At 34.2% G+C, this 17,270-nt stretch overlaps 1 protein-coding gene and 1 non-coding gene across 5 annotated transcripts in view; one reads left to right on the top strand and one right to left on the bottom strand.

The window, feature by feature from the left end:
* The window catches only part of Spock3 (SPARC (osteonectin), cwcv and kazal like domains proteoglycan 3), a 383,461-nt gene that overhangs the window by 238,574 nt on the left and 127,617 nt on the right, over window positions 1–17,270 (bottom strand). The gene's annotated exons all lie outside the window — the stretch shown is intronic.
* Window positions 3,680–3,813, top strand: LOC116915183. Its single transcript, XR_004389842.1, has one exon. It is a non-coding gene; the product is annotated as a small nucleolar RNA SNORA70 (small nucleolar RNA).

The following is a 17,270-nucleotide window of genomic DNA, read 5'->3' on the forward strand; positions in this document are numbered from 1 at the left end:
TTGATTTGGTTTTGGGGTGTTTTTTGAATATAGGGATTTCAGTTGTGTTTCCAGTTCATACTGAAAAATACTATCACTCCCTCACATGGAAACTATAATTAGCTCATATTTCCACATGGAAAGGTAAATTCTTGCCGACTAACAATATGACTGTTGACAGTACCCATGTGCAGACCTACTGGATGTCTCCATCATGAGATCATGATTGCATCATGGCAACATGATAGCACTTCACAGATCGTCCCCTGTCTTCTACGCCTTCCATCCTACCTTCCTATTCTGTTGCTGCCCTCCCTCGAGTCTAAGCACAGGCAATATGAATATCCTGCTGAGAGATGAACACTGAACACAATTCCATTGCTACTTATTCTGAATACTCTGCAGCCTCATGCCTCTGAATTTCCTTCATGGTAAAGAGAAATTCTCTGAGACTGAGTTGATCATTTGTTTATTGTTATACAAAATGTCAAAATTTTAATTTCAATTATGGTAATAATCACAATTATTATATATTATTAGAATAGCATCTCATTTCCAAGTTAAATTTCATTTTAAAGTTGTTTTCTTATGATAACTGCTCGCCACCATCTTTTGTGCTACTGACACAATTCAAATGAAAGACAAGAACAATCCCTAGAGGCCATATTTGTCACTCTTGATCTGTGCCTAAATAAGGTTATATTAAGAGGGACAAATAATGGCAGTTTGTACTAATAGGTTCTGTTCTAAATTATATAACATTAGATTAAGAGAGAATAGTGCCCTAGGATAATTAAATAAACATTGATGTTTTAAAATTCTTTGAAAAATATCTCTCCTTAAAAACAATTACTGCATGATAGAATTCTTGGAAAACTTAGAAATAAAATTAAATTACTTCAAAGATAATCTAAAATATCAGGGCCACAAAGATGCCTCAGTGGTTAAGAGTATGTATCGACCTTAAAATGAAAAAAAAGCTATGGTTCCAACATCTATGTTGGTACCTTTCAACCCACCTCAACTCAAGTTTCAGAGTATTTGATATCCTCATCTCAATTCCTATGGAAATGATCTCGTGTGCACACAAGCCTATAGAGATATATGTACACATACATACATACATGCATACACACAATTAAGAATAAAATAAAATATATTTAAATATTCAAATTCAATGTGCAGAGTGTAGCACACTTATTACATGTTCCTGCTTCAAAATACTGAATAACTTTCATTTAAAGCATGAAGAGGATAGGGCAGTTGTGTGTTCAAGTCTCCCATAAAGCCTGACAGATACTAAACCCAAGCAAACTTATAATAGACGGAGCAAAGGTAGACTTGCCCAATGGTTCTGGCTTTACCACTTTGGCTTTACCATCGGTTTTTAGAAAACTGATGATCTAGAATTCAGGGTAACAAAATTGAAAAAAATAATACACAGCATTTGAGAGGGATGTTTTATGTGTGTACTGTTTATATATGTATATGCATATGTATATACATATATATACATTTATGTGTGTATGTGTGTATACATGTACATGTATACATGTACCTGTATATGTATACATACAAAAAGAACATAAAGAATATGAGTGGCTGAACACAGATGCTCTTGCTCCCTCATCTTGGTTGATTCTCTTGGGTATCTTATGACACCTAACAAAACCTTTCAGTGTTTTTTTTATTCTCCAAAACAAAGTCTGTTTTAAAGGAGAATATATTGGTAAGATTTATCCTCAGTCTAATGTATAATCATTTACAGAGTATCATGACACAGTGTGATCACATTGAACTGATAGCTATAGAAATTTGTCATTAGACCTCTGTGGAAGATGTGACGTGTGATATTCAAATATGTCATCTGAGTGTGACAGCTAAGTAGTTCCCTTTATGGGCTACTTTCCTACTGTGTGTGTGTGTGTGTGTGTGTGTGTGTGTGTGTGTGTGTGCGTGCGTGCGTGCGTGCGTGTGTGTGTCGGTGTCTGTGTGTCTGTGTGTCTTTGTCTGTGTGTCTGTCTGTGTGTCTGTGTCTATGTTCTCCCATTAACAGACTTTTATATTATTTTTTCTTGTTTGCTTATTCATTAGTTTTTGAGAATGTTTTGGTTTTGTTAAACCTTGGGAGTTTTTCAAGATGAAAAGCACACGTATTTTTTTTTCACAGAAGTGTTCACTCAACCACAATTTCTTTTGCTTCAAAGGGCTTTGTGTTAATATAAGTTGTTTTATAAGTTGTTTCTTGTCTTCAATTTTGATGCAAAACAAGCTACTCAGAGATTTAGTAAAGACCTAGAAAAATTGCTCCCAATTGAATAAACTTTGTTCTAGAAAAATGAAGCCAAACATGAGTTATTGAAAAACAAACTGATTGCCACTCATGTGCAAATCTCACACAAGAAATTATACACACCATAAGCATTTACTCTAGCTAATGTTAGGCCTCTGTCACTTTCTTCTGCTAAAAGAAATAATTGCTAGTTTTACATGAAACCATAAACACAAGGAAATATGCTGTGTATGTTTTTACTTAAAATGTTCTTTTCCTTGTCTTGCAATGACTGAATGTCTTTTTATTTTAAGGTGTGTGTGTGTGTGTGTGTGTGTGTGTGTGTGTGTGTGTGTCTGGTGTGGTGTGTTTTCAACAAAAAACATTGGCATTCAGAGCATGTCAATCCACATAATTCTTCATTGTGTTGAGAATAATGGACAGTTTTGTGCTTTGTAAGTTATTTGCAACACCCTGGGCCCCAGTAAGAAAAATCAGAAGGCATTGTCCCTCAAGGTTTGACAAACATGAAAGCCACCAGATATTGACAAATGTCTTCTGGGAGAAATAACATCCATTTCCAAAACACTGATGTAGAATTACTGGGATACATTGGAAGGATATTGAAGCAAAATAGGATATATCAGAAATATGCTATCAGTAACAGATTTTTTGAATAAACATTTTATAATATTGACAGATTTTTACAAAGTTATGTTTCTGAAAGTCTATTGAGCTAGATATAAAATTTTGTATAGATTTCTCATGATAAAGCTTTGCCTCCAACAATCTGTGCTTTCAAATTGCTTATAACATTTTTATAAAATGATTGTAATTAATGTCTGAATACTTTTTTCTTATGAACAGAGTGCAATTTTGGAAGTTTGAAATAAACACCACTCATAAAAATCAAGACAGTTTGCATTCATAACCATTATAGCATGGTGTTATGCAGGCAATATGGGTTATATGTAGAAGTTTGTATCTGAACATTAGCTGCTATATTCATTTGTGACCTTAATGTTACATTTATATTGAAATGAAACTCCAATCAAAATCCCAATGATATTTTTCACAGACACAGAAAAAAAAATAAAACTCACATGAAATAAAATACTTGGAATAGCCAAAGGAAGCCCCAGAGAAATGCATGATATTTGACCATAGGACTATTAAAATAGAAATAGAATTTTACTATGGTAAAAACTGACCCATAGACCGATGAAATAATTGGAAGACAGAGATACAGGCCCTTGTAACTTCATCCATCTGACTTTTGACAACCAAGAGAAAATAAACGTTGGACAAAAGGTAAGATCATCAACAAATTGTAAAAAGAAGTCTGTATATCTACATTTAGACAAATGAAACTAGAGCCCTGTCTGTATTCCTATGAAAAAATTGACTTCAAATGCATCAAAGACTGAAATAAAACTAATTAAAATAACTAAATTTCTTCCCAATAAGGACCTGGTGTGCAGTGGTGGCAAACAGCAGTCTCCTGGGTAGTGTATGAAGCCTGTTGCCTATACGAGTTGCCCTATGGTACCTTGGAGAGAATTTTATGGCTGTTAATCCAATCTCTGATTCAATACTTTCCCCAATGTAGGCTCCAGCCAGGAATATGTGCTGCCTTTGAGAGGCCTCAAGGCACAGAGTCCAGAGTTTACATTGGCTTGGTCATCATGTTCGTCCACAAGAAGCTGCAGAATGAGGAACGTGTGATCAAGGCACTGGGTAAAATAAAATTCAAGTTCCTTGAATGCTGGAGATTCCACATCTCAAACAAGTGGGGCTTTAGCAAGTTTGGCAGAGATGAATTCGAGAACATGTTCCTGAGTAACAGCTCATTCTTGACGTCTTGAGTGTCAAATACATTCCCACTCATGTTTCTCCAGACAAGGGGCAAGCCCTACATTCCTGAGGGATTTGAGAGTGCACTGCTGTACCTTTCCAAATTATGTTCAGTAATAAATCGTCCATCCAGTCTGACAGTAGATTGATATCTAATATGCAAAGAATTAAAAAAAGTATCAAAAAATAGGAAACAATAAAAAATTAGCCAAATTATACCATCTCCAGTTTTGGAAGTATTATCAGGCTTTTTTATAATTTGTGAATTTGATGCTCCTAGGCTATAAGAGTCGATGAACTTCAAAGATGACTCTACTAACTACATTCTAAATTTGCTACTCATCTTGTAATTCATAAGAAAAAAAAGAGTTTCAACCTCTTATTCTTAACAGACAATTGGGTTTCCTGAATTGCTTTACCAATAACATATGGACGGACATATTCAGGAATTCTAAATCTTGATTATGAAAAATGTTCCACCTTTCCACCAATATGTCTGCACATCTAGATATGGTTTTAGTTTATACCCTTCCTCCACTCTTTTCAAATGAAACCTTGAACAGTTCTTAGTCACATGATAGAGTCATGGTAAACAGCAAATGATCCAAGCTTAGTACTCACTTCCCTGCTGTAGGATAGAAATTAAATGTGAGGAAGAGTTAACTGTTTGTAGACAGTACATAGAACCGTGGGAGATAATGTATAAAACTGGGTTATTAATTCACAGTATTGGGAGTTATGTATGATTTAACAAATGACTAGAAGTTCTCACACCATGCCATTAGACATAAAGAAAAATGTAGAATCTTCGTGATTCCCCTTGGGAGGTGGAGAGCATGTTTTCACACACATTAACCCACAACCTCCAAAGTGTGTTTGTTCAGCTAATATAAGTGTGAGGCACCAAGTAATACATCAGTCTCTGGATAAGAATTTGATGCAGAATAATGACAGGAGCCTTAGATTATCAATATTTGATCCTATAACAGAACTTTGGGGCACATACTGAGAAATTACCTGACCACCTGACCCGTACAGATGTCAGTTCTATTTTATTCAGAATGTTATTGAACTTTCTGATTTATTTACTAACTTACATTCTCTTTTCCTAGGATATTATCATCCCTCCACTTCAAACAGTTTTCTGATCTAATTTCTTAACCATAAATGAATGATTTCTGCTTGGTTAAGACATGACATGATCACTGCAGCCAATTACTACGATTCACAAAGAACGAAAATAAGTCGTCATCTCAAATTTCACCCAAGTAGGGAATAATCATAAAAACAATGGGGCAGGGAGAATGCTTCTGATTTCCTCTTCAGGGAAAGAGACAGAGCTGAAGATCCCACACTAAAATCTCCTATTTATTCCTAAGGAGTCATTTCAATCAGCAAAATGGTTATATTTGGAATAAATATAACAAATCAGGTAACAGTCATCTTTAAATTTTCTACAACCATTATACATTCTGTTCAAATATTTATAAGCAAAGCAAAATAAAATAACCTATTATGAATATGGCCACATTGCAAATTCTACAAGATGAATGAAAATTTCTTTAAATATTTTGATTGGGTGACATCTTCAGATAAAATGAGATTCATATTTCATAAGCATATTTTTATGATTTGTGATTAAAACCTTGCAAAACCTCTCATCCGCAACTTTAGAGTTTCCAATTAGGTCGAGCACATCATTTGATTTAGTTTTACTGCCTTAAATAAATTATGGCACATTCACCTCTTATGATAGCCAAGAACATAAAAGTGGAAATGTGCTGTTTTTAAATGCCTTCTATGTTACCACATTACCATCCTTACCTCTAGTCCTATTATGAGAAGAATGGCTATCTTAATAACTCAGTACATAAATTTTACAAAGCAGGAGTGGTCCCTCTGTAGAAATCCTTAAACTAATTTGGTCACAGGAATGTTGTAAGTATAAAAAATGGTTTGTCTGAGGGGGAAAGAATTCTTCCTGCGAAGCAAATTATCTGTTTCAGGCCCAGGTGTCACATTTATTATCTAAGTAGCATACAGTTTTCCAGGGGGAGTCCTAAAATCCTGAAAGAATTCATTTATAACTCTTTGGTGAGCATTTTATTTTTTAAGAGTATTTTATGGTCCCTGACTTACCACAGATTAAATACATAAATAAAATAAATAGTAAGAAAAAGGCTGTGCTGGTGGGATGACTCGTCAACTGTTTCTGGAATTTCTTGTCAATTAAGGTAAGAATTGCTCTGATCTTATAGGGAATATGTCCAGGTTTATCATATATTAACATATGGAACTCATGACATATATATACATACATACATATATTTACATATATATATATATGTAGTATATCCAAAGAATAGGGAGCATCTATTCTTGTTTTATCTATATTTTATAACCTTTCATCCCATAATTTCCCCTTGACCAGATTCTAGTTTCTGTTTTTCTTCATAGAATTAGGTTAGCAGTAAATCTATAGTCAGATACGCAGGCCTATACCTCAGAAATTGAGAACCTCTGGAAGGGACAGAGGTGTCCGGGATAAGCTCCAGGTGTGGAGACTTGTAGCAGGTAGGTATGCAGGAAGGACAGGCAAAGATGTACACTAAAGATGGTTGTGAACTCTCAGAGAAAAACTAGGGATAGAACTTGCAGTAAGTAATACCAGTCCCACAGCAGAGATGGGTAGGTTTGGGGGTATGGGGGATTTGGTGATCTGGGGTTAGGGGTTGGGAGGATTGGGGGAGAGGTTAGGACTGGCAAGCAATCCTTCCTACAACTGACTCCTTTCATGAATCTTGGACACACCTCTTCTGAAAGAAGTAGTTACTTGAAGAATGACCTAACAATATACCATTAAACTTTTTAGGGGAAGAAGAAGAAAAGAAGAAGAAGAAGAAGAAGAAGAAGAAGAAGAAGAAGAAGAAGAAGAAGAAGAAGAAGAAGAAGAAGAAGAAGAAGAAGAAGAAGAAGAAGAAGAAGAAGAAGAAGAAGAAAAGAATCTCCCCAAAACAATGGGGAGAAATTATTAAGATTGGATCAGGAATGAATGGAATAGGCACAACAAACAAACAAAAATCAAAATCAAAAACAAAACAAACAACAGCAACAACAACAAAACCAACTGAAATAACCAGTGAAACAAAAGTTACCTCTTCCAATCCCTAATACTGTTAATGATACTCAGTCATAATTGCAGACAGGATCCTAGTGTAACTGCCCCCTTAGAGGTTCCATTCAGTAGCTGACAGAAACTGATGCAGAGACCTACAGCCAAACAATAGAACTTGGGGAGTCTTGGGAAAAGGTTGGGATAAGGATTGAGGAACCTGGAGGGGATAGAAACTTCACTGGAAGATCAACAGAGCCAACTAACCTTGACCCTTAGAAGCTCCCAAAGAATGAATTGCCAATCAAAGAACAAGCATGGGCTGGATCGAGTCATACCACTACCCCCTACCTCACACATATGCAGTAGATATGCAGCTTGTTCTTAATGCCAGTCCTCCAACAACTGATAGGAGGGAAGGTGCTCTTTGACACTGTCCCCTGTGTATAGATACCACCTCCTAACTTGGCTGCCTTGTCTGACTTCAGCTGGGGAAGATGCACATAGTCCTGCAGTGGCTTGATGTGCCAAGGTGGGCTGATACTCATGGGGACCTCCTCCTTCTCAGAGAAGAACGGGAGAGGAAGGGAGAGGCTGCATGAGGTGGGAGGACTGGGAGAGTGGCTGTAATCAGGATGTAAAGTTAGTTAATTAATTAATTAATTAATAATAATAAATTATAAATAAGAAATAAACATAAAATTCATGTCTGAAATAATAAAATTGATAAGCCGTTAGTCAAATTTACCAAAGCTTAAGAATTCTCAAATAAATAACCTTAGATATAAAAAAGGCAACACTATAACAATCAACAAAATTCAGAATATCATATGGATATAGTTCTAAAAATTATACTAAATTAAATTTTAAAAATCTAGATAAATTGGTGGATTTTTAGTTTCACTAAAATTAAACAAAGATAAAACAAACCTTTTCAAATATCTATAATACTAGCAATATAGAAACAGCAATAAAAGGTCTCTCAATTAAAATGAGACCAAGGACCAAAGTGATTGTTTCTTATATCTGAATAATACTTCACTGAAAATAGATGCCACAATTGACTTACCCATTAATCTGTTGATATGGATCTAAGCTTCTTCTAGAAAGCAATTGTTTTAAAGAGTGCTAGAGAACAAACACAATGTACTTGCCTCTATAGGCAAGACAACAGTCTTGGAGACTTACAGAAATGCCTCCACATAGCACAGCTGGCTGTCAAGGCAGGGTGGTATTTATATAGTAAATGAAATAATTTGCATTCCTTCCAGCAGTGTATAAGAGTTCCCTTCTCTCTATATCATTATCAGCAATGTTGTTTGGTTTCTAAGCTTATATTAAAGTAAAAATTACAATAAAAAGGAAAGGAGCTAATAAGTCAATTAAAGACACAAAAAATAAGGTTAATGAATATTATCGATTAGAGAAGTCACCTAGGAAGCAATGCAAGTATATGGTATTTGGGAAAAGTAGTAGAACTATTAGAAAAATAAAATAATAGTAATTACCAGAAGCTTAGAAGAGAGAAAAGAATAAACAATAAGCAAGAACCAGAAGATGTTTAGGGCTAGGAAGCCATTGTGAGTCACAATGTAATGATAGATCCAAGTCATTTATATCTTTGTAAGCCCATAACGTAAATTATATATAAAGTGATCTTCACAAAAATTAGGAATCTTAAACTGTAAAGCTGTGGCCTCATTCAGTACAAACAAATGCACTGATGATTGGTACAGGCTGAGCACAGGAGTTCAGGGAATGTACAGAAAATCTGGACCTTCTGACATTCTGGCCAAAATTGCTATGGATAGTAAATTGCTCTAAAAATAAAATAAGCCACTGTAAAATTTTATAACATAGGTAGTTCATCTTTATGGCTCTAATTATAATAAACTACACACAACAGAGAACTTTAAATGTTCCTTAAATTACACACAACATTAATGAAAATAAAATGGCACCCTGTGTGCCTATAAATAGCTCCTATCAGCATGAGAAATCTATAGAATAAATAAAGCTTTAAAATGGTAAAAGTCATTTATTAAAGGGGGTCACTAATTAACAATGCTTATACTTGTGTATGAGACTATTGAAATAGCCAATATAATTAACATACAAAATAGAAAATGAGGACATCTAATCACACTGTAGATACCAGCAACTTCAAATTCAAAAATGAATTTTAATATTTTATTTTAATAGTTTGATCATGTTTCTGACAGTATTTTACAAATAAACCAATGAGGTTAAATATATAATATTCATATTTAGTCTAAGTATAAATTAGGAAACAGAAATCTTAACATCAAATATTTTGATGTAAAATTCTGTGCGGATATTTGAACTAACATGTATGAATCCTGATAAATAGTAAGAAAAAAATTATATGGATGAAACTCCCCAGGTTTCATTGTATTTTATATTTTGACACAAATCATATTACCCATTTAACATTTAATTTACTTTATTACTTAAAAGAATATTCTTAATGTAACTCAAAATTTCAATACTGAAAATGTAAATACTTTCTTTGCAAATAAAATATCTTAGGGACCCCAATGCTGTGAAGAGACCCATGATAAACGCAACTTTTATTTGGGACATTATTTAGCTGGGGATATTTTAGAGTCCATTATCATCATGACACAAAGCATGGCAGCATCCAGGAAGACAAGGTGCTGGAGAAGAAGCAAAGAGGACTACATTTTGACCTGAAGGAAGCCAGGAGAAGAATGTCTCCCAGATAGCTAAGAGGAGGGTCTCCATGTCCATCCTCCACAAAGACAGACTTTGTCCAACAAGGCCACACCCACTAATAGTGTCACTTCATGGGTCAAACATATTCATACCACCACATTATGTTTCCCCAGTTGGAAATAATTCTATAATGCTACTTTGCTCTGTCAGAGGAATAATATACATAAACACACACACACACACACACACACACACACACATACTACATTCTAAAGAAAGTAAAAGTGAACCTCATAAATGTATCCAAACAAAATTCTTAACTAATTATATTTTGTAGATCAAATTAACATAACTTTTAAATATTATTTTCTTTACTTTTTGAAGTTAATATAATTGCATAATTTTTCCTTTTATATTCCTTATTCTAAACCTCCATATACCACTCTTTGCTCCCTTTCAAATTTATAATATTTTATTAAATATTGTAACATTTATTTATATATGTATGTGAATATAAATATATGTGTATATGGTTATGACTATACATATTCCTAAATACATGAGTATAACATGCAAAGTCTATATATTGTTGCTTTTATGTATGCTTTCAGGGCCACCCATTTGGAATAGAATAATAAAGCCTCCTGAGCTTTCTCCCAACCCCACTGCCAGGTCTACTGTTGTTGTCCTTATTGAAGTAATATTTAGAGAGAATATTTTTAAATAGACTCAGTCTCCTTCGACTCATCTTGAGTAGAGAGGACAATATTTATATCAACTGTGCTATAATTTCATACAGAGTCATACATCTTACTGACAGAATTTACTATTCTGTTTCTTTTTTATATCTCTTGAAAAAATTTAAAATTTTATTGTACTTCACTACTAATATTGAGTGTATTATTCTTGTTACATTGAATGGTGATCCTCATTTGCACCTGAATAGTGCCTAAAGTTGAAAAGTTTTTTACTTATTGAAGTTTTAGATTAATTTGATCATCACTATAATACAGTTTAGGGCCTTTCATCATTTATTGACCTTAATAATGGTGGGACTATATGGAGGAAAAAATAGATAAAAGGGAAGGGACAAAGAAAGAAAGAAAGAAAGAAAGAAAGAAAGAAAGAAAGAAAGAAAGAAAGATAAAAAGAAAGAAAGAGAGAAAGAAAGCAAGCAAGAAAGAAAGAAAGAAGCAAAGTTGAGAACAAATAAGAAAGAGGAAGTAGCAGGGAGTTGAGAGAGGAAGAAACAGAGTCTATACTAAAAATTTTTCAATGCATTTGTGGTTCTTGGACTGAGTTAACTTCTGGCCACTGTGATGTGGCTGTTACTAGATTCATTCTCTGTTCTCATACAAGACTTATGAGGTGATATTATTTCACATTCAGTGTTAGACCTTCTTCAACCTAATATAATTTAGGTCACTTTACCTTATAAGACAATCATGAAATGAAAAAATGATAAGTTTTCATACACTACGTATAAACACTTGAGTAAAGATGAATTAATGACAACAAAATGAGGCTCAGGACTGCAAGCACTCTGAAGTCCTCATGCTGTTCACCATGTGACTGTGTATCATCATGCTGTTCACCATGTTACTGTGTATCATCATGCTGTTCACCATGTTACTGTGTATCGTCATGCTGTTTACCATGTTACTGTCCATCATCATGCTGTTTACCATGTTACTGTGTATCATCATGCTGTTCACCATGTTACTGTGTATCATCATGCTGTTCACCATGTTACTGTGTATCATCATGCTGTTTACCATGTTACTGTGTATCATCATGCTGTTTACCATGTTACTGTATCCATCATCATGTTTACTGTTACACGCCATGTTACTGTGAATCATCATATGTTACTGTGTATCTGTTGTTTACCATGTTACTGTGTATCATCATCATGTTCACCATGTTACTGTTATAATCACCATGTTACTGTGTATCATCATGCTGTTTACCATGTTACTGTGTATCATCATGCTGTTTACCATGTTACTGTCCATCATCATGCTGTTTACCATGTTACTGTGTATCATCATGCTGTTCACCATGTTACTGTGTATCATCATGCTGTTCACCATGTTACTGTGTATCTGTGTATCATGCTGTTCACCATGTTACTGTTTACCATGTTACTGTGTATCGTCATGCTGTTTACCATGTTACTGTGTATCATCATGCTGTTTACCATGTTACTGTGTATCATTACTGTCCACCATCATGCTGTTTACCATGTTACTGTGTATCATCATGCTGTTCACCATATTACTGTGTATCCTCATGCAGTTTACCACGTTACTGTTATCATCACGCTGTTTACCATGTTACTGTGTATCTTAGGATCCCAACTCAAGTAGGAGAGATGGAATCACCATGATGAGGTGACCATGGCAAGGATGGATAGTTGTTAAAAGGGCAGGCAGCTAGGCACAGATTCATAACCAAACATTATAATCAAGTTTCTCTCTAGTAGATATGTTTTACTTACATCCAAAATAAAAGTAAGTGCATGTTTTATGATATCTAGAAAGATAACATATCAGTGGGTTGATATAACCCCAGAGTGTAGGTATTACAATAGCACAGTATAATATTAACACTGACAATTTCTCATATTCTTTCTGTATTTCAAGTGCTATGAATATTGCATTTACCTTGTAATACATGTGTCTTCCTTTACTTCAGATTATAGGTAACTAGAGACAATTTCATTTTATATCCATAGACTATCAGAATCTAGACCCAAATTACCTGCTTCTGATATCCATACTAGCATCATTCTAATATATTCTAATTTTCAGTTTTAATTTTGTTAGCTGATTATCAATTATGGGCAGAATATTGCTATGCAAACCAATTAGAATGTTCTACCTAAATTACTATTATTCATTCCCTTAATTAACAAGTACTGATTATCAAAAATGTACCAAATCTGAGAAAAATGTAAAATAATCAAGTGAAATGAAAAACATCCATACGTTTCTAGAGTGTAGAATCTCTGTGCTGCTATAGGAAATGTGTAGTTCTAGATAATTGCCGTGTATAATGGGGAGTTTCTACAATCTTTCAGATCACTTTTTCTTATACTTTATTCTATTTTGATATTTACATTTTATTTTTGTTTCATGAAATAGTATTTATGTGAACACACTATTTTTTAAAAAAAATAAATATCCTTCCTCAACAATACATAAAAGGATCTACACAGAAAACATACATGCAGGCTTAAATATACCTTCAACATAAAAATGAAATAACTGCATATCTGTAACTATCTGAAATACACTTTTAAAAATGTAAAATTAGAACCTACTACTACCCTTTTGAAAATTGACTAGTTTTCAGAACTTTCGAACCTATTAATGACTTTTCAATACTCAACACAAAATTCTATTGTCAGTATCCACTCATGAGGAACGGCCTATATACCGACCTATATCCCTTGACAGAATCTAATTTATGTTCCTCTCTATGTTTTCCTTGAACATCCCTGGATTTAATTATCTGGAAAAAACTATTCCTTTTGACAAGAAATATTGCTTCTTGCTGTTTTTTTTCCATATCTGTGGACATTTAGAGGCAATGTCCAATGAAACTAGGAAAAGAAATCTTTAAAGATTAAATATACAAGGAAAATAAATGGCCATGGAGCATGTTTAAAAGGGCCATTTTCTTAGTTTTAATCAGTGAATAGATGCTGAGGACACATAAGAAAAAATTCCAATGTAATGGCCAATTTCTTTCTGAATGTGTGATTAATATTGTCAGTCAATTGAATCTTGTAAGCAGTTCAAAATGTTGTTAATTACAGTCCAGGGGAAGGCAAATTCAATACCCAGCACTTTAAGCAAAAGTAAATGGAATGTTACGGTGCTGGCAACTGCATTCAGAGCATTGCCAACCTGCTGCACACATTATCCTAGTTGTTTATAGACCTCCTGATATGATATTTAAAATGTAAGTGTAATGTGAGTATTAAATTAGATCAGAACTGTGTTTACTAGCTTCAAGTCGTGAAGCCATATGTGCTATAAAGATAAAAGGATTTAGAGAGTTGACAAAGCAGAAAGCTGAGTCAAAAACTCCTTATGATGATGAATGTAAGATCGTCTTCTATCTGGGCCAAGCAGCCAATCTATCAAGCAGAGGTTTTGCAAAATGCATGCATGACAATATGTATTTTGCAGATGTAGTTCTAAAATTTTACCAATTTTGACTATTTCTGCTCTTCTTCCATAATATACCTTGAAGCTTGTGTGTGGGAGTTGTTTGAAGATGTATGCTTTGTTTTTGGACTCCATAAATCTCTATTTTTAACAGTTCTGTTTTTCTGTAATGGTCTCTGTCCACACCCTATGCACAGCAGTTCTCTACTTCTTGATTCTGTCTAAAGTTACCCAGTCAAACTCTGAATATTAAGTTGGGTCTTTTGGTACACCCTATCCTTGCATGCTTCTTAATGCTTTTGTGGTCTCACTTGCTAAAATAGGAAAGGAAGCCAAGTTGTTTGATAACATGCAGTCTATTGATTGTTGGACAAGGCTCCATACTATATCATTTCCCAATGCCTTCATATACAAAATGGTAAGTGTGTAAAATTGGCCTTTATGTATCAATATCAGGTCTATGTTGTGCCTTTACCTTTAGACAGCAAAGCATAGCCCTTCATTTGAGCTTCAATTCACACTTGTATTTAGAGCAGGATTAGATTTGGAATTTGGTTTAAAAAATTTGCTGCTTGAAATGTTTTCTGTAAGCTGGCTTTATACTACAGGAAAGTATTGATGTAGTATGAATTATAAAAAAGCGATTAATAACATGTATAAATATTTTCACGCAGATGCCAACAACAAAGAGTATTATAGACATTTACACAAGTTCTTACTTTTCATTGCTCACGTTTCTTGAATAGAAATTATAGCTCCAAGATCTTATAACTTACTTTCTCTAGCCACAGGGTAATTTAAATCTAAATCTCCACACTGTATTTTTAGTTTAGAAATTCAATTATTTTGTGATGGTACCTGGCAGGTTTCAACTTATAAGAAATGCTGGTACCAGTGGGTTACCACTTAATAGACAGTGTGGGTGTTAATCAAGGTCACTTCAAGTAAGGAAAAGAAAGCTTTAGTTTCTATATTTTGAACCCTCTGAAGATTTTCAAGTTTCTGAATGTAATAAACTTAATGTTGCTAATACACTTAGATATTTTTGTTAATGTTAACACTTATGAACAAAAACAACTTAAAATTATCTAAACATGCCAGGTACCACATTGTTTTGGTATTTCTTGGATTGGACAACTGTAATGAAGTTTACCTTATTTGTTTTTTAATTAGCATTGCTTGTTAATAGTCAGTAGGAATGACAATAGTATTTTTCCTATTTTTTATAAAATAAATAATCTTCTAAGCACCAGGGAAACATTCCTAATTTGACTTTCTTTAGTTTCTATAATACTCAAAACACAAAATGCACAAAACAAAGAAAAATATTAAAAGAAGTAAGGGAAAATGGTCAAGTAACATAAGAAGGCAGACCTATCAGAATTATACCAGACTTCTCACCAGAGACTACGAAAAGGAGAAGATCCTGCACAGATGTCATACAGACCCTAAGAGAACAAAAATGCCAGCCCAGGTTACTGTATCCAGCAAAACTCTCATTTAACATAGATGGAGAAACCAAGATATTCCATGACAAAAACAAATTTACACAATATCTTTCTACAAATACAGCCCTACAAAGGAAAATAAATGGTAAAATCCAACACAAGGAGGCAAGCTACACCCTAGAAAAAGCAAGAAAGTAATCAATTTGCAACAAAAAAAGAGAAGCACACAAACATAATCTAACCTCCAAATACCAAGATAACAGGAAGCAACAATCACCATTCTTTAATATCTCTCAACATCCATAGCCTCAACTCCACAATAAAAAGACACAGATTAACAAACTGGATACATAATAAAGACCCAGCATTTTGTTGCCTACAGGAAACACACCTCAGAGGCAAAGACAGACACTACCTCAGACTGAAAGGCTGGAAAACAACTTTCCAAGCAAATGGTTTGAAGAAGCAAGCTGAAGTAGCCATTCTAATATTGATTAAAATCTATTTTCAATCAGAAGTCATCAAAAAAGATAAGGAAGGACACTTCATATTCATCAAAAGAAAACTCCACCAAGATGAACTCTCAATCCTAAATATCTATGTTCCAAATACAAGGACATCTACATACATAAAAGAAACCTTACTAAAGCCAAAGGCACACATTGCACCTCACACAATAATAGTAGGAGATTTCAACACCCCACTCTCATCAATGGACAGATCATGGAAACAGAAATTAAACAGAGACATAGACAGACTAAGAGAGGTCATGAACCAAATGGACTTAACAGATATTTATAGAAGATTCTATCCTAAAACAACAGGATATACCTTCTTCTCACCACCTCATGGTACTTTCTCCAAAATTGACCATATAATTGGACCTCAAACAGGCCTCAATAGATAAAGAAAGATAGAAATAATACCATGCATCCTATTAGACCACCACGTGCTAAAGCTGGTCTACAACAACAATAAGGGAAGAACGACCACATATACATGGAAGTTGGACAATGCTCTACTCAATGATAACCTGGCCAAGGAAGAAATAAAGAAAAAAATTAAAGACTTAGAATTTAATGGAAATGAAGGTACAGCATACCCAAACTTATGGGACACATGAAAGCTGTGCTAAGAGAAAAACTCATAGCTCTGAGTGCCAGCAAAAAGAAACAGGAGAGAACATATGTCAGCAACTTGACAGCACACCTAAAAGTTCTAGAACAAAAAGAAGCAAATACACCCAGGAGGAGTAGAAGGCAGGAAATAATCAAACTCAGAGCTGAAATCAACCAAGTAGAAATAAAAAGGACTATACAAAGAATCAACAGAACCAAAAGCTGGTTCTTTGAGAAATTGAACAAGATAGATAAACCCTTAGCCAAACTAACGAGAGAACACAGAGAATGCACCCAAATAAACATAATCAGAAATGAAAAGGGAGACATAACAACAGAATAAGAGGAAATTCAAAAAATCATCAGATCCTACTACAAGAGCCTATATGCAGCAAAACTTGAAAATCTGGACAAAATGGACAATTTCCTAGACAGATACCAGGTACCTAAGTTAAATCAGGAACAGATAAACCATTTAAACAACCCCATAACTCATAAAGAAATAGAAGCAGTCATTAAAAGTCTCCCAACCAAAAAAAGCCCAGGTCCAGATGGGTTCAGTGCAGAATTCTATCAGACCTTAATAGAAGACCTCATACCAATACTGTCCAA

The sequence above is a fragment of the Rattus rattus genome, chromosome 13 (genome assembly GCF_011064425.1).
Source record: "Rattus rattus isolate New Zealand chromosome 13, Rrattus_CSIRO_v1, whole genome shotgun sequence".
NCBI lineage: Eukaryota > Metazoa > Chordata > Mammalia > Rodentia > Muridae > Rattus > Rattus rattus.